The sequence below is a fragment of the Haemaphysalis longicornis genome, unplaced genomic scaffold, assembly GCF_048455015.1.
Source record: "Haemaphysalis longicornis isolate Haplotype H1 unplaced genomic scaffold, Haemaphysalis longicornis Haplotype H1 scaffold_1, whole genome shotgun sequence".
NCBI lineage: Eukaryota > Metazoa > Arthropoda > Arachnida > Ixodida > Ixodidae > Haemaphysalis > Haemaphysalis longicornis.
In genome coordinates, this window is record NW_027526203.1 from 168,650,783 (window position 1) to 168,672,819 (window position 22,037).

The window sequence follows — 22,037 nt, forward strand, 5'->3', positions numbered from 1 at the left end:
CGGTACCTGGCCAGGCATGCGCAGTGGGGGTGTGGCACTCAGGGTTCCCCTACGGGAAGATGACGACGGTGGTTGAACGCGAAGCTATCTCGTGATGGATTCTTTGGTTGGCCAATCCCTAGGGGCATCCTGCCACAATCATAATCAGCGGTGCCTGGCCAGGCATGCGCAGGGGGGGTGTGGACGCCGCACAACGGCGCCCACACAATGGCAGAGGGAACAGACCCTACCATAAGCTGCTTCGCATCTAAAAAATGCCCGCCGGGTGGGATCCGAACCCACGACCTCAAGAATACGCGTCTGGTGCGATGACCACTACGCTACCGGCGGGGTTGTTTCCCCTCCGTAGTGGTCATGGTAGTGGTCATGAGCGTAGTGTGCTTGAACGTTCCCTCAAGTAAAGCGTAAACACAGGATGTTAGGCCTAACATTACGCTTTCATGTCTAACGTCGTCAACCAGTGCCCGATGAGAAAAGTAATCGTTGTACGTCAAGCTGCGGGGACCGGATCATATAAAACCACAAAACGAAAGGTTAGGCCTAAGCTGGAACATATCCTATAGTTGGTGCTGTTGGCATAGAAAAATGACATACGCGTAGCAATGTATTGTACAATGCTTTATAAGCTTGGTATATACTGGGTTATGCACTAAGCATAATTCACTAGGAGGGTAGACCATAAGAAATCTGCACCCGTATAAAATCCGGTCTGTGTATATATATACTTCGAAGCCGCTCAAGTGCTGAATACCTGGAGAGCAGCGCATACCCTCTGGGTTGTTGGACAACCCTCTATAAGCGGAATGTACTATTATGAGCAACATGAAAGGGAACACAGGAACCCGTAAAAAACACCCTCAGACCCAGCTATCAGTAATACGCAGCGGCCGCCGTCGGAAACAAAGTGGAAAGGGGGACGCCGTTCTAACAACTGTCCCCATCCCGCCGTGCGTCTTATCTGCTGGCGGACGATACCATATTACCGGCGAAATGACATAGGCTGCTGCTTTGTAGAAATTCCAGCGTGGTGAGAGTGACAACAGTTAGTGGAAGAGCGCCCACTTTTCCCCTGTGTTTTAGATGCAAAGCATCTCTTGCTCTCGGCTCCGTCGTCCGTCGTCCGTCCGCACCTCTCCCCCTCTCTCCACCAGCTGTGCGATAGCGCGCGCGCTTCTCCTCCTCTCCCTCTCTCCACGCCAGCTGTGCGATAACGCGAGCGCTACTCATCACCGCAGCTGCGCGATAAGCGCGCATGCGCGTCTCCTCCTCTCCACTTCATCAGCTTTATGTAATAAACCCGATACGCGCGCCGCTCCCTCAGTTGCTGCTTCGGTTGAGTCACGCTGCGCCGTCCGGAGTTCCGTCATTTTCCCTTATTTGGATACCCAATCTCGTGAACGTTTCGGAACCTCCGATATGCTTTGCATCAACTCAGGGTTCCCCTACGGCAAGATGGTGAATTTTTTTTTCACAGCGCCATCCGCGTATCACTCCGAGTCTGTTTCGAGGCTGTTTGCCACGCGTTCCTGCGTTCCCTTTCATATTGCTCATAATAGTACGCTCCGTTCTCCTGATATTCGTGGTTGGCGCCACCATATCGTCTATCAACTTTTTCTCTCGCACCAAAAACGACAGACTTCCAAGAAACTCTGCCGTCGTTTGCGCAATCACATGATTGTCTGCAGTATTTATTAGCTGAATTAACAATTAATTTGATTCGTTCTTCTTTTTTAGCATTGCAGCAGACACTATTCTTGACTGCTCTGGACTCCAGCCATCCACCGAGCGTAGCGCAGTACAGCTCGAATCCTGGGGCTTTTCCGGGTGGGAGGCCTGCTACCATGACGGCAACGGCCCAAACTGCTCAGCCGCATCCGCCTAGCCTCGACATCCGGGGTCAACTGGTAGGAAGCCCGCTGCGCAAGATTTCTCATTGCCGCCTGCGTAGTAGAAAATTCGTTTTGATTCGATTGCAAAAACTGGAAACGCATTGCAAACACGCCGTGTCCGCATATGGCAGTTGTGTGTTGTACACAACTGCTATACAGCAGTTGTGTGTTATCGCCGACCCGTTAACACACGTTCAGCACTTGGCAACCATGCCTACACGCCCGTGATGGACTGGACCGTTAAGCAGGCCGGCCAGTCTCACAGAGGACAAACGTACTGTACATGTATTGTAGAAGAGGCGTCAGGTTCAGGCTTTCATCGCGAAATCGATGACAGGGACGCGACACCACCTGTATAGGCCAGATGTGAAAACAAAAGCGTCGGCAACGGATAGGTCGTGGGATTGCTTGTGTGTGTGCGCTCTTAAAGGACCCTGGAACAGTTCGAGTTACAGCCTACATGAAAGGATCGGCCGGCACTCTGAACCGAGATGATGCTGAGACATTTTATTTATTTATTTATTTATTTATTTATTTATTTATTTATTTATTTATTTATTTATTTATTTATTTATTTATTTATTTATTTATTTATTTATTTATTTATTTATTTATTTATTTATTTATTTATTTACAAATACAGCAGGAAACCCTGCTGCCCTAGCAGGAGAGGGGTTATTGTAGTTATGTTAGTAACAAATTTTCTAAACAGTTAACATTATTACACTGAAAAATAAATTCCGGTAACGTGTTCCATTCTTCAGTTGTGTCAGGAATATATGACATCTGGCAACGCTTAGTTCTACTTAAGGAAAGACGTTCAGTTCCAGAGTTATTTCATCTAAGTGGTGCGGAATGTATACGCATATCTCTACATAAGCCGCTTTTACTGTTATACAGAAGGTAAAAAAATAGCCTCGCAGCCTGTCGACCTGCAGGTGGAGCGGTTCCATTTGTAGCTGCTCCAACATGTTTATTACAGATGACGAGGAACGGTAGTCATACATTTTGAATCTTGCCGCCAATCATTGTATCCGCTCAACTCGGGCAATAGCATTAGAATACCAAGGGTCCAAAACAATGGGGCTCTTCGATTTACAGTCTCGGACTCACCGCGGACTCCCCGAGAAGCAGTCCGGCATTCGATTTTCTCATGCATTCCTATGGCTTCGGGGAATCCTCGGACTACCCGCGGGCTATCCGCGGTGAGTCCGAGACGGTAAATCGAAGAGCCCCAATGGAGGCCTACTCGAGGACTGGCCTAATTAGGGTACGATAGCCTTCAAGTTGGGCCTCCGTATATGACGCCTTCGATTTTCGACTCAAAAATCTTCCTGACAGCTTTAGCGCAGACATTTTCGATTTGGGCATCCTATTTAAGATTGCGAGAGCGTGAGAAGCCCGACATCGGGAAGGCAGTCAAGGGAAACAGCCGACCACGAAAAATTTGTTCTCAATCTTGTACGCATAAGGTAATGATTTCGCTTTGTTGTTATAGTCATAGATGCGGTATTAGTAAAATTGATCGACATTTTTCCCCGATCGCACCAATCCGCAAGTTTGCAAATGTTCTCCTTCAACACCACCTTACAAGAGACCTCGTTAAACCCGCCGCAGTGGCTGAGTGGCTAAGGCGTTCTGCTAAGACGTACTGCTAAGCCCAAGGACGCGGGTTTGATCCGGCCGCAGTGGCTGCTTTTCTGATGGAGGCGAAAAGGCCCGTGTGTCGAGATTTCGGTGCGCGTTAAAGATCCCCAGGGGGTTAAAATTAATTCGGAGCCCTCCACTACGGGCGCCTCACAGCCGAGGTGTAGGTTCAGCCCGTTAAACACCACAATCAATCAATCAATCAATCAATCAATCAATCAATCAATCAATCAATCAATCAATCAATCAATCAATCAATCAATCAATCAATCAATCAATCAATCAATCAATCGATCAATCAATCGATCGATCAGTCAACCAATCAATCAATCAAGTGATCAGTTAATCAATGAAGTGATCAAGTGACATTAAGTAACCGAATAAAAAATAAAGCCGTTCCACACAACGTGAAAGCTGTCGGAAGTGCAGAGCAGTGTTTCGCCATAATGGGCTGTGGCGCCGCTATCCGCTCACTGCTACCACCCATCACGCTCTTCGCCTCCCTGTCTCACTGCTCGATTGGTGAATTTAACAGAGGTTTGTCCAATGCAATTCAAATTTCGCGCCTTCAGCACTCGCGCGCCCCCTGCCTGGAACAGCGCGAGCGGGAGTTCTGTTCTCTTTTAAATGCAGAGCATTTCTTTAACTCACATGTAGCGTCCGATGTCCGTCCGCAACAGCTCAGCGCACAGGCACGCCCTCTCCCCCACTCCTCCTCTCCCGCATCACGCTACCCTCCTCGCTCTCAACAACAGGTCCGCACCCCTCCCCCTACACTATATAAAAAAATAATACTTACCGGCGCCTGGCTTCGACCCCACGACCCTGCGGGCGGAACGCAAGGTACATGGTGCTCTACCCACTGCGCCACAAAGCCGACACAGAATGGAAGGCTACGAACGCGCCTTATATCCTTGACTCATTCAAACTACGTCAAGAAGCTGCCGATACAACGCATTCACTACCTGTGGGCGGAACGCGAGGTACATGGTGCTCTTCCCACTGCGCCACAAAACCGACACAGAATGAAAGGCTACGAACGCGCCTTATATCCTTGACTCATTCAAACTACGTCAAGAAGCTGCTGATACAACGCATTCACTACCACCAACTCCCCAAACACTAAACTTTAACGCAATACACCCACCCCCTATGCGACGCATTTACTCGAGTCCCCCTCGCGGGGAGATGGGCCCTTTTTGCTTGCTTTCATGTCGCACGTGCCGGCGCCTTACTGCGCAGTTTGGAACGCGTCGTTTTTGGCGGCCACTTTTTCCTATCGTAAAAACCAACCCAGTGGGCGTTCCTAACTATTCTAGCCACTGTATTCTAACTAAATGAACGCGAGGGCTGCTGGTTATACAACAGATTTTGCCTGAACTGTACAGTCGCGCTCACTATGACCTACACCGCTCAGACGATTATATCGTCAAAACAATGACTATGGGCATATACGTTAGGATAAGGCTTGACTCATTAGGACGTTGTTCTCCTAATGCGCACTTGGTCTTTAACCCCGGGAGCCAGACAAAGGTTATATAAAGCTGTGAATACTAATGAGCGGTGTAGGTCATAGTGAGCGCGACTGTACCTGCAGTTTTCTTTGCGCTAAAAACGGGAGATGTATGACAAGCGCCAGTGATTCAGGAGTTTCGAACGGTTATAAGTATACGAACCACTCGTTTTTCGAAGCCTCTTTCACGGGCTCTACTTGGGTCCGTTATCTCGCTGCGCCGCCTGATTCCGGCAGTCGCTTGTCGTCGTAGCTCGTGACAACAAGCTACGACGACAAGACGCGCCCCTAAAGTGCTCTGCACTTGAACTTGACACAATCGTCGGCGAACCGCTCCACTGTAACGAGAGAGAGAGAGAGAGAGAGAGAGAGAGAGAGAGAGAGAGAGAGAGAGAGAGAGAGAGAGAGAGAGAGAGAGAGAGAGAGAGAGAGAGAGAGAGAGAGAGAGAGAGAGAGAGAGAGAGAGAGAGAGAGAGAAAATAACTTTAATGAAGACCAGCGATGCTAGCCGAGCCGTCGCGCTGGCTTGCTACGCAAGATGATAGAAGAAAAACAAAAAAACAAAAAGATGGCAGAAATAACGGTTTCATCAATACCATATGCAATGACATTTATAAATAACAAAAATAATAAGGGGCCCAGCACGAATACATGAGGAACTCCGGACAGGACATTTACATAATTAGATCGAACAGACTGACATTCAACAAACTGAGTACGATTCAGTAAATATACCTGTTGAATATACCTGTCGATAATCAATTTATGCGCCATATGGGCAAACACTTTTACGTGTCTTATGTGCGAAAGTTGTGTGAACCTGAGCCCACCCTCTTGCACTGAGGGAGAATTAAACATGAGGAGAGATGAAATAAATTGTGCATTTTGCAAAACAGCAGCATTTAAATGAATTTGATCAGGATCAAAGCGTATATCACCATACGAGAAACAGAAAGATTGACATGTTAAGAACTTTTGTCCTTCTCAGAGCTGGGATATATCATTGAACATTTTGATTAGACTATTTATCAATGTATTTTCATCATTTGCCCACCTTGCCGTCGCTTTCTCCATTTCTGTTTTTTGCTGTGTAGATGATTGGTACAAGCTTAACTCATATGCCTTCCAAGTGCTTCCGACGAAGTGTGACGAACGCATCACCTTTTCTAACCCGGACAAGTTGGCTGGGACGTTCCCTGCAACTAGCGGCACAAGGCAATACGTGATATAGTTTATTCCCAGTAAGATACGTAATTGGAGATGCAATATAGTCGGGGCAGACACGGCGGTGTATACACACAGGCCCCGAGAACATCGCAGGGGGCCATTGCCCAAATCATGGTCACCCCGGGCTAAAGATGGTAGCACTGACCGAAATACCTGTACCAAGTAACTGAGCGACTCCAAAGACCACATGATGGAAGAACATTTCGATACCCCATGCATTCGCAGCGAAGGCGATAATAGAGCAAAAGTATTTTTATTAAATCACCACAAAAAAACAACATTTTAACGAAACCGGCGTTTGCCTCGTGAGAGGAGTTAAGTTGTTAGCACAATTGCTCATATCGTTACTTCGCCCAATTTTTCGACAGCAGCTATATTTTCCCGCGTTCACCACGCTAACGAGATTTGCAATAAAAGCTCCTTGATTTCCACCGCTTTCCCCGAGTGTTCTTCTTGTTTAGATTAAATGCATAACATTGCGCACTGGGCCGCGGAGCGAGTCTGGAAAAGGTGTTTTCACGAGAGGTGGGACAGGCGTGTCCGGTCAACATCTTTAATCTCGGCGGAAATTTTATATACAGCTCCATGTGCACAGAGGCAATCACATCTGACGTTATTTTGTGGAAACAAATTTTTCCTTCCTCAAAAAAAAATTCCCAAAGCAGGCTGGGTCACTGGCGCGTTGAGCAGCTCGTGGAACATTTGAAACTTCTACCACTGTAAAACAAAAATTATTGCAGCTATCGCCCTAGTTCTGTTTATGTGAAGACTTTGCATACTATCGAATGATTTAGCGTATTCGTGTTTGGCGTGCAGAGCGAAGTTTTTAAAATAAAAATTCCCCAATCGGAAAAATTTTTGAAAATTGCCCAAATGTTGGGCCTTTTTGCTCTGCATCTAAACAAGCTAGGTAATTCATATTTTTTAGTACTATTTCTCTATTCTTGTTCAATCTTCGCGCCAATTTTAGTTTATGTGGTCAAGAAGGTTCAATTTCAAAAAAGCACTAAACTGCAAGCTAGGTAGCGCATTTTGGTGTATTTTGAATGATAATTAAAAAAAAAAAGGCCATCTTCGATTTTTCTTTTTTTTTCACACTTTCACAAATTCAAGCCAAGGTTTCTCTTTATCACCTACATCAAAAATATAATGCACTATTTTGGTTCTTTTGTAGTTACAAAGCGCCAAATATGGCCTTGTTAGCATTATTGCGGTGGCATACTCAAGCGGTTTGTAAGAAGCTCACGCCCGCAATGTGCGGAGAGAAATGGAAGTTACGGAGAAAAAAATAATTATATAAACATTGCGGTGAGCAGGCTTTGTTGAAATTGGACGTGTATGGAGTAAATTGCACCAAAGTATTATGTTGAAGCTCCGGCTTCCGACGCATGTTTGGTCGTGTATATAATCATCGATTGGTCGCGTCTCAACTGCACAATTGCGTCTCAACCGGGCCTCTTTAAGGTGGCTTGGGTTTAAATGATTGCCGGATGAACTGACACGATGGCGGAGCCATGGAGTGATACAATAAATGTCTTTAATGAACCAGGACTGCAAATTATCCGTTTGTTCGAACTATATGCATTTCACTTGTCTGATCTGTTACTCGCGCTTTCTTCAAACTTCGGGAATAGCCCCCGTGTGCTCGCTCAAAATCTGGGTGCACATGAAGTGGTTCCCGAGGATCTCTATGACAGCATATGCTACTGCAGAGCACTTAGCACCGACGAGGCCGTAAGTCTTCCCTGTCGTTCGTTTGAGCATGAAGCAGGAGTGCAATGAGACTGCAGGTCCAAGTGGCCAATAGCGGGTTAGCGGCAACCAAAGCGTTTTAGATGCTAACAGTCTCGTGGTGGCAGCCGTCTTGTTACCTTAAATAAAGGCGAAGATGTACATGCTGGTTAGTCGCCTGAACGGGATCTTTTGTTCCAGTGTCCAGATCTACGGAAGTTCCTTCTAGAAGCAATGTTTTTCTTGTGCTCTCTTTAATAATCCGCACAAAGCACGCGCCCCCTACGACTCTTGGGCCGTTGAACCCTGGGGCTCGTCGATGTGCGTGAATCACCGAATGCGATGATTACGAAGAAAATGTTCCTATCTGGGGCGGTTTTTTCAAGCCGCCTCTTGTTATTGCTCACGGGGCTAAGCTCATGGTTATATGTCTTGTTTGATACTTTTCGTTTTGCTAGGAAGCATGAGAAAATATCTTACTGAAACTAGGCAGGAAGTGCAACCGCCGTCCGTCAGTACTTATTTATTTCCGCCGGAACGATTCCCCCGTAGCCTATGCTATGGGGATAGGGCGTAGCCTATGCTCCCCAGTCGCTCACAAAAACAGTGAACAATGCATGAAGAGATGCATCCAGGAGAGTGAGTGCGCTAGTTTGAATGATTCCCTCTGGCTGCTTTTCTACAACTTGTTAAAATGCTGGGGAGTTTTTTCACGCTTAATTTCAACAAAGCCTGCTCACCGCAATGATTTTATTTATTTATTTATTTATTTATTTATTTATTTATTTATTTATTTATTTATTTATTTATTTATTTATTTATTTGTTTATTTATTTGTTTATTTGTTTGTTTGTTTGTTTATTTATTTATTTATTTATTTATTTATTTATTTATTTATTTATTTATTTATTTATTTATTTATTTATTTATTTATTTATTTATTCATTTATTTATTTATTTATTTATTTATTTATTTATTTATTTCTCAATGCTGAGAGGCATTCAAGAGGGGAGTGGGTTACAATGTTATGCATAAGACTAGTAAGCAGCAACAAAAGTAGAAGGCAGATAAGTACAAACTTAGATGGGCCCTAATCATACAATGTTAGCTAGGGCTGCACGAAACTGATGGTTGTAATCGATTGCGGCGGTCAGTCCGGGAGGGCGGTTCCAGTGTTGTGACGTACGAGGAATAAATGACTGAAAGAAAGCGTTGGTGTTACAAGATATTAATTCCTACTTTGTGTCGGTGGTCAATACGAGAAGAAATATAGGAAGGAGCAGTAATTAACTGATTGCATAGGTGAGAATTATGGTAGTAAATTTTGCGAAAGAGGCAGAGGCGAAAGTGTTTGCTGCGTGAAGTTAGAGAGGGTAATTGAAGCAAGTTTTTCATGGACGTGACACTTGCTGCACGGGCGAAATTGCCGAGAATAAAGCGTACCGCGTTCTTCTGCGCGAGCTCATGTGATGTCACCAGATAGTCATGGCTCGCGTCCCAAATGGATGCTGCATATTATTTTTTATAATTATAAATATTTATTTATAGTTATAAAATTATAAATAATTATAATTAGTTTTATAATTATTTTTTCTTTGTAACTCAAATTTCTCCTAACATTACGGTCACAAGCTTCTTACAAACCACTTGAGTATGTCACTCCAATACTGCTAACAAGGCCATATTTGGCGCTTTGAAACTACAAAAGGACCAAAATAGTACAACATATTTAATGTATGTGATAAAGAGCAACCTTGGCTTTAATTTGTGAAAGTGGGAAAAAAATCGTAGATGACTTATTTTTAATTGTATTTCAAAATATACCAAAATGCGCTACCAGCTGTTGTTGAGGGCTTTTTTGAAATTGAACCTTCTTGCCCACTTAAGCTAAAATTGGCCCGAAGATTGAACACGAATGAAACAATAACATCAAAAATTCGAACTATCTAGCATGCTTAGGTGCAGAGTAAAAAGGTCCCACATTAGGGCAATGTTCAAAACAATTTTTCAATTCGGGAATTTTTATTTTAAAAAATCGCTCTGCACGCCAAACACGAATACATTGAGTCATTCGATAGTATGCAAATCTTTACATAAAAGGACTAGGGCGATAGCTGCAGTAGTTTTTGTTTTACAGTGATATGAGCTTCAAATTTTCCGCGCGCCGCTCAACGCGACAGTGACCCGAGCCGACTTTGGGAATTTTTTAAGGAAGGGAAATTTGTTTCCATAAAATACCTCCAGATATGTGTTTCCCAGTGCACAAGGAGCTATATATAAAATCTTTACCAAAATTCAAGATGACGACCGGACACGCCTGTCCCACCTCTCGTGAAAACACCCAAGAGTATCTGGTTCCTGCAGAAATCTATGGGAAGTGTGCTGGCATAAACACCAGCATGACCTTCGAAACAATGGACACGCATGAACCCGATATCCGGCAGATCTATTATCATGCAAAATATCTAGCATATACTTAAGCGCAACTGGTTGTTTAGACAGTCGAGCGGTAAACTTAGAAATAACGAACAACTTTGTTCGGTGAGGCAAAATGTAGTCACGTGCGAGCGCGATCTTCTTTCGCCGAGTGCAAGGTCCAGAAAACAGTAAATTTGCTGCGTATCGTATTAATGCATGGCACGGAGGAGGAGGGGGTAAAGGATTGAGAGGGGGGTGTTCAAGGTGACCAGGCGTCCCGATTTAGGCGGAACACGTCCCGCTTTTTCTGCTCTGGTCCCGCTGTCCCGCAGCCTGCTTCTGGGATGGCGTTTTGTCCCGCATTCGGCCGGAAATATGCAAAATGGGTATCAGGCCGGTGTTGCTCATGAAAAGCTGGAGGCATGAAAGAGTCAAAAGAAACAGTTTGAGGAACTTCAAGAAAATAGCGCACGTGACGGGAATAAGCAAAAAAACTGTTGTGTGTTTCTTGCTTAGTTCCAATGGCTGAGCTGTTTTCTTGAAGTTACAGTGTACCAACAAACCGTTCAGCACACCCTTCTTGCGTTTGACGAACGGTGGGTAGACTCGTTTACTTCTTCAGCAAATGACGCATCATCGCTCGTCGAACAAAGGCCGAGGGAACTACGAAACGTATGATCTTTCAGATAAAAAAACAAAATTGCATTGAGCATTAGTATCCCATCAAGCTATGTGCCACGTCCGTCCTTACCCCCCCCCCCCCCCCCCACCCCTTATCTCAGCCGTCCCGTCCCGCTTTGGGGTCCGAGGAATCTGGTCACTTTAGTGTGTTCAACTTTTGTATTTAGTTATTGTCCACCTGAATATCAACAGGACGCATTATTTCAAGCTGATTATTCTTTCATATTCAGCGTATGAACAAAGCATCGCCTCCTGTATTTGTTCAATGCCAAACGCATCAGCCCCGCGCGCCCAACCAAGCTCTGTCCTTCCACTCCGGCCGCTCTTCCCCAGTTGCTAGCCTTCACAGCGCTTTAGTCACGTGACCGGTTAATCTCGGGGCGACGCCGGGTGGAAAGCGGCAACGTTGGCAAAACGTGCTCCGCCTTGGGAGCTGAGTTTTCTATCGCTGCTCATTGCGCCGCAACTTCGACAATCTCCAACATCGGTTGCCTTGGCAACTAAGATCAAGACGCTCTCGAAGTAAGTTACGGTCGGGTGATCCCGGTTAAGCTCGGGGCCCCACCTTACGACATGTGGGCGAAACAGGCATCCCACTCGCTCCCATAGTGAAGCGGGCGATTCGTTAGGCATTGAAAAAATGCAGGAGGCGATGAACAAAGCCTCCCCTTATCGTGAACCAAATTACCGCGCGCTCGGGACTACAAGTTTAAATTGTGTGGGTTTAACGCACCGAAGCTACGCCTTGGCTATGAGCTGCGCCGTACTGGAGGTCTCCGGATTAATTTTGACCCCCTGGGGATCTTTAACGTGCGCGAAATCTCTACACACGGGTGTTTTCGTTTTTCGCCTCCAGCAGAAAAACGGCCCCCGCGGCGGCCGGGATCCACCCTGCGTCCCTGGGCTCGGCAGCGCATGTAACGTCTTAGCCACTGAGCCACCGCGGCGAGACGCCCGGGAATCGCAAACCATTCTTGCACAGGTGGTCAGGTTTGTCTGGTATAAGCGAGAATGGGCAGTGTAGAGGCCGCCATTCGCTGATAGTTAATACAGCCCGAATACAATATGTGCCATGAAGTCCCCCACCAGCAGACTCTGTGTGGTTAAGTTTACTTACGCAGTCGTTGTCGGCTTTTGCAATTGAATATTCCGCACGTCACTCTTGAAGCCGGGCCGCCTCGGGAGCACCGAAGTAGGGCCTCGCACGTGAGCTAGTGAACCTTCTTCCGAGGATCGTAGCCAGGGAACACGTCATTCAGCGTCTGCGGAAGTCGGCACAATCTTGCGCTTCATAACAACAAGTTCTTCTTTTCCCTCCCGCCATCTACATCTCTCGCTACTGCCGCGTTTAAGCTCGTGTTGTGAAACGCCTCATGTAGGTGCCGTTTTTCTGTTGGGGACGCCGATGTCAGACGCCGGCTTAAAAAAAAGAAGCGCAACGTGGCGTCGTGAGCGCCTCGTGATATAAAAATGAACGCCCCGGAGGAACCGGCGTTTTTCTGTTGCGGACGCCGGACGCCGCTTTTTTTTCCTCTCAATTTGACATATAAGGCATTCGCTTTAATACGCCCGCTCCTTTAGATAGCTGGGCAAAGGTGGGAGAAGGCGGGGGGGGGGGGGGGAAGGGGGTGAGAGAACTTTTCTTGTTCATTCCTCTGGAAGCTTATGATACAATTACTAAAACAAGCCTTCTTTCCGCCGCGTAATTATACAAACCTTTGCTAATGTATTTAACATTTCAGTAAAGACACCAACAGAAAACGATGTAGAAATGGGCCGAAATCAAGGTCTAGGCATCGCATTAAAATGGGAGCAAAAGCAAAGTATTCGATTGCAATTACGAAAAAATATCCCGGTTTTAATCCCCTTTGGAAGGAATGGGATAAAACACAAACGGGGTGGGTGTCATGAAATATGCTTTTCTTCATATGTGCGAGCTGCGTAAGCAGTTTTTGCAACAGCCAAATACGTCAACAGCGTGCTATACTTTTTGGCCGCAGCCGAAGCTCCGCTGCGGGAGGGTAAATCTGGCGGAAGAAAGCTATAGTTCAAAGACGTCGTGGCGTATGCATACGCACCGTCTTTGTCAAAAGTTTCTAGCCCAAGCCAAAAAGTAATAGGTCACAAACAATACAGAATATACGCTTACCTCCCGAGGCCTAAATTCTCTGTGCCAGGAAGCTAGTGAAGGCATCGTTCTTTCTTACTGACATAACATAACTCTGCCACACTTACTTTGAATTCTTTGCGTCCCACAAACGTTTGGCATGGCGTAGAAAATTTCGCAAAGACTGTACGTACGAACAAATTTTAAACAGGAGACAGAAGTATGTATACATTACTTGGTCGTGGTATACATACATCGGGTTATGTAATAAAAGTATCAACCACTGCCTCTCGTAAAAAATTTGGGCTTCGAATCCACACGCAATGTCAAACAAGTGTAGAAATCGGGGTATTATTCAACTACGCATCGGCTTGAATGGTGATTCAAAATAACTGGGACATAACATTAACACATGTTTACAAGTTTACCAAAATTTTTAGTTTTTAATTGTGGTACGAACTGTGTGCGACTAAGACGAATTTATTTAGGCGTCATAGTGAATAAAATAGCGTACGGATGTACAATTTCGTGTTTTGCAGAAATTTCAATAATGATGAAATTAAAAGAAACAAAAATTTTCAGCGATCCCGAACTGCGAAGCCTGTATAAATGCACTCAATTTATTACTGAATATTATGGGTTACAATCCTGGAGTATAGATTACCATCACAAGAGATAACAAACCTTCCAGTGTTATGAATGCAAACAAAAGTACTCCACGGAGAAAAAATATTTTACAGAGACTACTTTCTAAACGACACCGACCACTGGAAAACTGATCCCGCAAGAAAAAGCCCCATTCACAACCCTGAAGTATACATAGCAACCGAAAGAATAGACAAACTTTCCACTATATTACTGCAAAAAAAGCATTCAATCGTGAAAACAAAATATTTTGCATAGACACTCACACTACCCAGACCCCTCTAAAACTGACAACGCAAGAAAAAGTCTATTCGAGCCGAGCAAACGCTCGAAAAGAGATCTCAATATTTATACATACGGTTCGCAGGCAGCCAGAGACTTTGGAGAAGCATATGCAGTAAAAGAAGATCAACTTTAATTAATGGAGACTTGTGCCCTAACACGACCAAAAAGAAAGCAAAAAATTCCCGCGCCTTCCCGCGAGGGGAACACGAGTAAATGCAGAGCATTAGGGGTCGTTAACGCCGCGTAAAGTCGCGTTAGGGGGGGTAGTTGGGTCGTAGTTGCCTTGGTGTTGGTTTGGGGTAGAGAGAGGAGAGTAAAGTCGCGTTAGGGTGGAGCGAGCGTCAACCAAGGAAGGAAGGAGCAACGCAGTGACTGAAGCACGAGCGACCACTCGCTTTATATTTGCAGCGCGCGCAGTAGAGGGAGAGCAGTACGGGGGGGAGAGCGCGCATGCGCAAGCAGCGCGCGCCCTTCCACGCCCCACCGCGCTGCTATCACGCACCTGTTACGCCGAGACCGCGACGGAGCGAACGGGCTGACTACGACGCATGCGCGCGCCAGCTGCTGTTGAGAGAGAGGAGGTAAGGAGGAGAGGCGCACCTGCTGCGGACGCGGAGCTGTGGACGCCGTCCGACGCAGGAAGAGGCGAGGCTAAGAAATGCTCTGCATTTAAAAAGTCCTTTATTTAGAGTTAAAAAAGAATTTTTACTCGGGCCGTGCACATGTGCCCTCCAGCTGCGCGAATTTTGTCCCTGTCCATTACGTGGTCGTCTTGTTAAAAGCATCGCATCTCCCTCTGAGGACGTAGTATAGTCGGCTGCAGTGTCTGTTAAAGTGTCAATGCTCCTGCCGTCGATATAAATGGGCATGTCCAACGACGTGTTTTCCACATCAGTCTTCGTCGTTACCGTTGCGTTGTGCGTCGACACTGGTAACTGTGGAAGCTCTTGATGATCGTTTCGTTACTCAGCCGCCCCGCCTCCAAAGGCTGCCGATTTTAGTTTTCCCGACGAGTACTTTGCGACCATACGATGTCATGGCCTGGGCGGTCCGCGGCACGCAAGCGCGGCGATTGTGAACGAGGAAGGCGACGGATTGATTGTACTGATGTGCGCTAGCGTGTGACGTGACCCTGTGGCCCTGTGTACGTCAGCGACACCGCAACTAATGCTGGTTTCCTTACTAAATCGTGCGTACGTTATCTGCAGAGGCTATGTCAAGGCTCGAAAGGGATTCTACTGTTTTCTGCGACAGCTGGCCACCGAGTTTTTGCAACTCACGAACCACGGATCGGATAAGCTGTCGATGGTGTTGTCGACGAGGCTTGAGTTTGAACAACCCGCCAGTGCAGCGCAGCGCTGGAGACTTGGCGCCCGTACTAGCTTGACCGCTGTTGTAGATCTCTCTCCATCACAGATGCGACCGCGACGAACTCGGCGAACGACGTGGAATCCCAACAAGGTTGCAAAGTAACCGTTCTTTGCGACCACTCAATGGGTGGTGTATCTTCTCTCTTGAAATGGCGCGGTCCGCTCTTCGGAAGAGCCGTGTCATGTCCTCAGCGTCCACGATGGTGCTCTGGTTCAGTAAGTGCGCAGGGCACTGCAGCACACGCTCAGTTCTGCCTCGGCGTTCCCCATCGGCATGAGCTTGCAGGAACTGGGCGCGAAAATATTACCACGTAAGACGTGTGGCTTCCCGGTTCTCGAAATACGCTCAAACAGTGACTTGGTTCTCGAAATACGCTCAAACAGTGACTTCTGCTCGAGCGTATTTCCTCACCTTCATGGTAACGTCCTATTGATTGAAACTTGCGACGCATTAAGTAACGAGAGATAGACCGGGGGACCGTTTCCACTGAGTAGGTTTAATGAGGACGGAACAGCAGAAAATTAGGTGATGATAGCAGCACTTCTTCTTCCTCACTTCCATTTTGCCTCGTACGGGAGATCATCTGATGATGATCTTCAACAACGCATTCACAATGCTTCATCAGAGTTCGGTGTTTTCGGAAAGATCACTGTGGAAGACTTCCAGCTGACGAGGCTGATAAAGCACGAACCGACCTTGCGTGTTCCTTTCCGTGGTCATTGTGGCCACGCTTACTGTTCCCGTCGTCGCTTCCGGGGTAGCGGCAGAAATCGAAACTCAGGAGAGGCCTAAACGCCCGTAGCTGCACCGCTGATGGATGGTCGTGAGCTCGTTCGGAGTCATGCCTCCTGTGGGAGTGTTGTCTTGATGCCTACAAAGGTATTCGCTGTACCCCGCACATAACCAGAATTGAACGCCTATAAAGGAAGGCAATTATAATAAAAGTAATTTCATTTATGGGCGTAGTTGTGCCCTAAAAGGAGCAAAAAAAAAAAAAACTCCGAGGACGCCTACGCACTTCTTAGGACATGCGAAGGCGAAAGCATTGACCCGCTGAGGGCTCCTTCCACTTTTGTGCCGCGAGCAATTGTGGCTGTGGCGCCGCTGTGTGAGGCCCGTGGGGTGGGCGCTTGATTGCCGCCGAACACACCGTTCACGTACACAGCATTTTTATTTCTCTATGTCCACAGATGCACTCTCGGCTTTCCAAGTGGAGTTCCCTAGCAGCGCGGACCCGTGTTTTTATTGATGCGAACAAACTTCGGGATATGGAACGCTTTGCAGTGAGTCGTTCCTCGGTTACAGGCGCCAACGCCGGATGCCGACGCCGGCCTTTTCGCTCAATAGGTCATATAAGGCCTTAAAACGAGAAACGTCCTTCGTGGCGTTCGACCTTCCAATGAACTCTGCCCAGTGCTCCTCGCGGGATCCAACAGTCTCTTCCCCACAGAACGAGCGGTCCGGCTCGAGTGGCGGGCACAGGATAGGGCATGCGCGCTGCACAGTTTGCGGTAAAAGGGCAGCGCTGCCGGGTGACATTAGCGCGCGTTGATTAAAGTCCCAAGGGATTTTAGTGTTGGCGTGGCTAATTTTGCTCCAGATGTTAATTAAAGCATGAGGCAATATGTTACACTCGTGTACGCGAGGGGGGACAGGTGGAGGGTGGAGGTGGCCGCGACTGCCTACCCTAAATTTCTGATACCGGGACGTTGGGGGAGGATGGGATGTCACATAAGTCACATAATGCGCGCTACGAAATGTACCTTTAGAGGTGTTGTTATCCTTACTTTATTTTCGGTACTCCTGATATTCGAAATTGGGCTGGGCGTTTTTTTTTTTTTTTCGTTCACATGACGTTTGGGGGAAAAAAGATTTTTGTTTAGTCACACTGTCACACTGTGGTGCGATTACTTTCGCTGGGCTTGACGACTATGGGATATGAATGATTTAGGCCGGTGATGGAGTTAGGACTCACGAAAACAGATTTTAGGTAAACGGGGTTAGTACAGTATTCGGATAACTGGCACATACAATGAAGCCTTGTTTGATAACATTTTGTGTGACACTCTCGTACAGAAGAAACGCCGGTTAAAGCAGTGGACACAAAAAAAGTGTTCTATTTTGTTCAATTTAACTGGGCCGATTCAAAGCCCGACAAAGGTTTATTCGTTCTGAGCTCGTATATCCAGAACAACTTATCCTAAGGCCCAGAAGTTGTCCCTCGCCACTATTTGACAATGCAAGTGCAATACCTAGGAGAAGCCTGCATTCTTTCAAAGGGTTTGATGAAATGCTATCGGATGAAATTCTAATTCTTCATAAACAAAGTGTACTTACAAATGAGCTAGCCAACCTACTCTCTTCCCCCTCCCCTCTCTCTTCCCCAAAAAGCCCTATCCGGATGACTAAGGAAAATACGGTACTGTCTATGACCAACTACACACATGGGCGTCGAACAAATAGGTGATTTTCTCGCCCATCCAGAATGATCTCACAGAACAAAGCATAAGCATGAATAACTACATGGCAGTACATAAAGTGGCGTGAGCGCGATAATGAAATGTATTTTTATGCATTCTAACGCAGGATCACATTTAGCAGCGTAATTTCTTTTCCAAAACCATGACGAAAGAGCGTCCAGCTCCGCAGCACATCACACCAACAGCCGCAGTTCCTCGTAGTACGAAAAGCAGGTTCAGCAGAACCTGACACCTCGCCCTTTCTCTGTCCCGAAACAAGTGCGCGGTCAACGCGCCATCGGAAGCAAATGAAATAACTTAAAGTGTAGGCTGCGGCACGTGCTGGTGATTGTGTGCGTGCACGCGCTTCCATGAAGCGACGGTGGTTGTTGACAGAGCACTAGCTTGTATGATGACGAAAACGACGACGACGATGACGACAACGATGATGGGGCTTATGATGACGATGACGGCGACGATGCTCGACTTACACTACAGCATCAGCACTGGCTATGAGATTACACCCGCCAGGAACCTATAAGTGGTCGTTACGTTTTTAATTGGTCATGAGACTCAAAGAAGAATAAGCTTGAGAAGGCCAACAATATACAGTTTCAGTGAGTTGTGAGGTGAACACAGCCTGCGCTTTCGAGTCTTTCATCGGCACTTGCAGGCTTGCTTCGAATATTTATATCGTGGAAAGCTTATCTATTCGTTAACCATATTTGCACGTACTGGCCTGATTACGTGCGTTCCGAGTCGGATATCATACCGCGCCGCCACGACGCACTGCAGTGAAGGTGTCGAAGAGAAACAATCGGTTTGTGAGGTCCAGAGGCCAACGAGTCAACTGTGCGACAACGGTGACGTCATTCAGGCACTTACACCGAAGCTGTTAATGTCTGGGTTTACACATATTCTGCCCGTCAGTAAAATCACGTAGGACAAAAATTTTTCGTCCCCAGAGCAAGTGTTTCGTGTTGCCTTCTTGAAGGTCTTCCGTAGCGGCGTTTTGGCAGGTGCCTTTCCCGTCTAAGCATGCATACGTCACCGGTCGTACCTTATTGCGTGCACGGGTGGGGTGCTGGACGGTGGGGGAGGGGCGTGCACGTACAACGAGCCTTCACGTCCTCACCCATGACACGCCCGTTGTGCTGATGGGAGATTTCAACGTAGACGTCTCATGTCCTGTTGCGACCTGACAGCTATCCTCCGTGGTCGAGCGCGGTTTGGGTTGGCGTGTTACAAAGACAGTAAGATGCCTACGGCACGGGATGGAAACGTAGCCCCATTTTTATCCGCTAGAATAGAACTGTAGTCCTTTGAAGTTTTCTTCAGCTAAGTGGCGCTCAAATGGGTATCCTCGTACCCCAAGCACATGTTTTAAAGTTGACTTTTTGCATTACACACCAGCTATGAGAAAAAGCCAGACACTGAAAAGGTAGCCCATATATTTCGGTGTACGCCGACGACATCGCCCTGTGGGTGCTGGGGCCCAAGGGTCAGGGCCGAGCCATTTTGCAGCAACTGCAGGCGGCCAGGGATGCAGTCCGGGCCAAGCTGGCGGGCGTCGGCCTACAGCTGTGGGCGACAAAGACAGACGCCATGCTGGTGCATCCAGACGCCGCCGCCCGTGGATGGTCCCGGCGTCTGACCATCGATGGCGAGAAGCTCCAGTGGAGGACCAGGGTGCGCTACCTGGGGCTCACCTTGGACCACCGGCTGAACTTCCGGCAGGCAACGAAGGAGCTCTGAGCCAGGGCGCAGCTGGCCACCACGGCAGTGCACAAGATGGTGGCCCGGGACTGTGGCTGCTCACAGCGGACGGCTCTCCGGCTGTACAGTGCCTCCGCGTGGGTCTCCTCATGTATGCGCTGCCGCTGGTGAGCCTGCGGAAACCAACCTGGTGGCAGCTGGTAAGGGATCACCGCAAGTGGTCCGCGCTTGCCTCGGCCTGCCCCAGAGCTCGCCGTGCGAGAAGGCGCTGGTCGAGGCGGGCCGTGGACCCTCGAGATGATGGCTGCCCAGCGGGCGCTTGTCTAGATTGACCGGCTGCGGCGCGCAGAGGGGGGAGGCCCGCTGGTGCAGCGACTGAGGGGCCACCACCACTCGCGCATGGGGTGCATGCTCGCGCTCTACGAAGAGGTGGTGGCCCCCGTGGATGCGGGACCCGGTGGCCCGGCTCCTGCTCTGGCAGCTAACGTGCGGCTGGACATCCAGGGTCTGCGCAGCAAGCGGCGGACGCCCCACTGCGGACAACTGCAGCTGGCGCGGGCGTCGTCTGGGGCGACCTAGACAGCCACGCCCTTGTTTACACGGACGGGTCGGTGCGGCAGCAGCAGGGGTCGGCCGCAGCGCCGCCGTGCTGGGAGAGGCCACCCGGCAGGCGCGGCTGCCCTATGCCTCATCTTCGGCCACAGCTGAGCTGGTGGGTGTGGGACTGGGCCTAGACCTGCAGCTGGATATGGAGCCCTTGCCCGAGCGCTGTGTCCTGCATTGCGACTACCGGATTGCCCTGGCGCGTCTGCGGGACGGTGACTCGCACTCCCTGTTGGTGCGGGGCATCTGGGAGAAAGCGGCGCAGCTGGCGGGCCGGGGCACTCGGCTGTGCCTGCAGTGGGTCCCCGCCCACATCGGGCTGGATGGCAACGAGCGGGCAGACGAGCTGGCCTCCGGGGCACACGCTCTGCCTCCCTCGGACATGGTGGCCCAGGCGGCAGCGGACGACGCCCGCCTGCTCATCCAAGGACACCTCCGGACCAGGCATCCAGACCCGCGGCTGCGTGTCGCAGGGGGCTTGCCGCCTGTGCGGGCCTCACGCCTGCCTCGTCGACTGCGCTCGGCCGTCCTGCGCCTCCGCGTGGCGGACGCGTGGACGGCAGAGTGGAAACACCGACTGGGGCGGGTGGCCAGCCCCGCCTGCACTCACTGCCGAGCGCCCGTGTAGTCCCTGCCGCATGTACTGTACGAGTGCCTCAAGTTTGCGGCAGGGCGTGCGGAGCTTCTGGTCTTGCTACTCAGGAGTGCGGCCGCTTGAGGAACTGCTTGGCCCCCAGGCAGTGCAGGGAGTGGGACAAAGTGCTCGAGGCCCTGGGTGCATACCTGGGTGCCTCGGGGCTCCACAACGCACTCCGCTACAACATCATGTAACCGCCCAGGTTGCAGTGGAGTGCTGCTGCTTTCCTTGTATAGTACAATAAATACATACATGTCAGGGAGACTCTTCGAGTCAAGAGCAAATTGTTTAACACCATGACACGCATCGGCATAAACGTCAGGCGCAATAGGCGGGAATTGAATAAGTGTGTGGGCGACGTAAGCTGGAAGTGCAATTTGTTTGACATTATGACACCGATTAACAAAGTTTATTGTGGGGTCCCCCATCACTTTTCCAAGCCCTAAAGGGGATCCCCGCCGTACTAAGGCTGAGAACAACTGCTTGAACTAATTAGCTAGGAAGTATGCTGAATCCCAAATTGCAAGCAAACGTATTTCGTTTCGTGCCCTCTTTCAACTGCGCCCAGCTTCGCTGGTCATCGTTTTTCACAGAGTTCCCTGGAAGGGAGGGCACTGATTTTTTTCGGTAACATTTTTCCCAAAACATCCCAAGCACACTAAGGTCATAAATACATTGTATGCCAGAAGAAATGCCCTCAAATGTTTCTTCAGTGCTCCTTTTATCAAGATTGATAGTCATCCTTGTTCCAATCTTTCTGAAAAGCGCGTTACTACCACTCTATGCTCCCGTCTCACTGGGATAACCCCGCAGTGGGTGATCACTACGAGCTTCCGGAACAACGGTTTATAACCGAAACAGCAGATCCATGGTGGTGTGGTGTGGACTATTATCAAGCAAGTTCGTTTAACCAAATTCCGCAGGCGCATAAACCGTTTTCATGCATCGCACTAGCCAACAGGCTGTTTGCTCACGCTAACCGTGGCCGCCAGACATCCAATCTGCGCTCCCTGCAGACAACCGTCGCTCTCGCCCCCGTCGCTCTTTCGTCTGGTCCCATAGCGCGGGCTGCCCCTGGTAGCGGCTCCACGCGGCGTCTCCTTGCCC

At 48.5% G+C, this 22,037-nt stretch overlaps 1 non-coding gene across 1 annotated transcript; it reads right to left on the reverse strand.

The window, feature by feature from the left end:
* Positions 1-257: 257 nt before the first annotated feature.
* Trnat-cgu (transfer RNA threonine (anticodon CGU)) lies at positions 258-330 on the reverse strand. The gene has a single exon. It is a non-coding gene; the product is annotated as a tRNA-Thr (tRNA).
* Between the last annotated feature and the right edge of the window lie 21,707 nt (positions 331-22,037).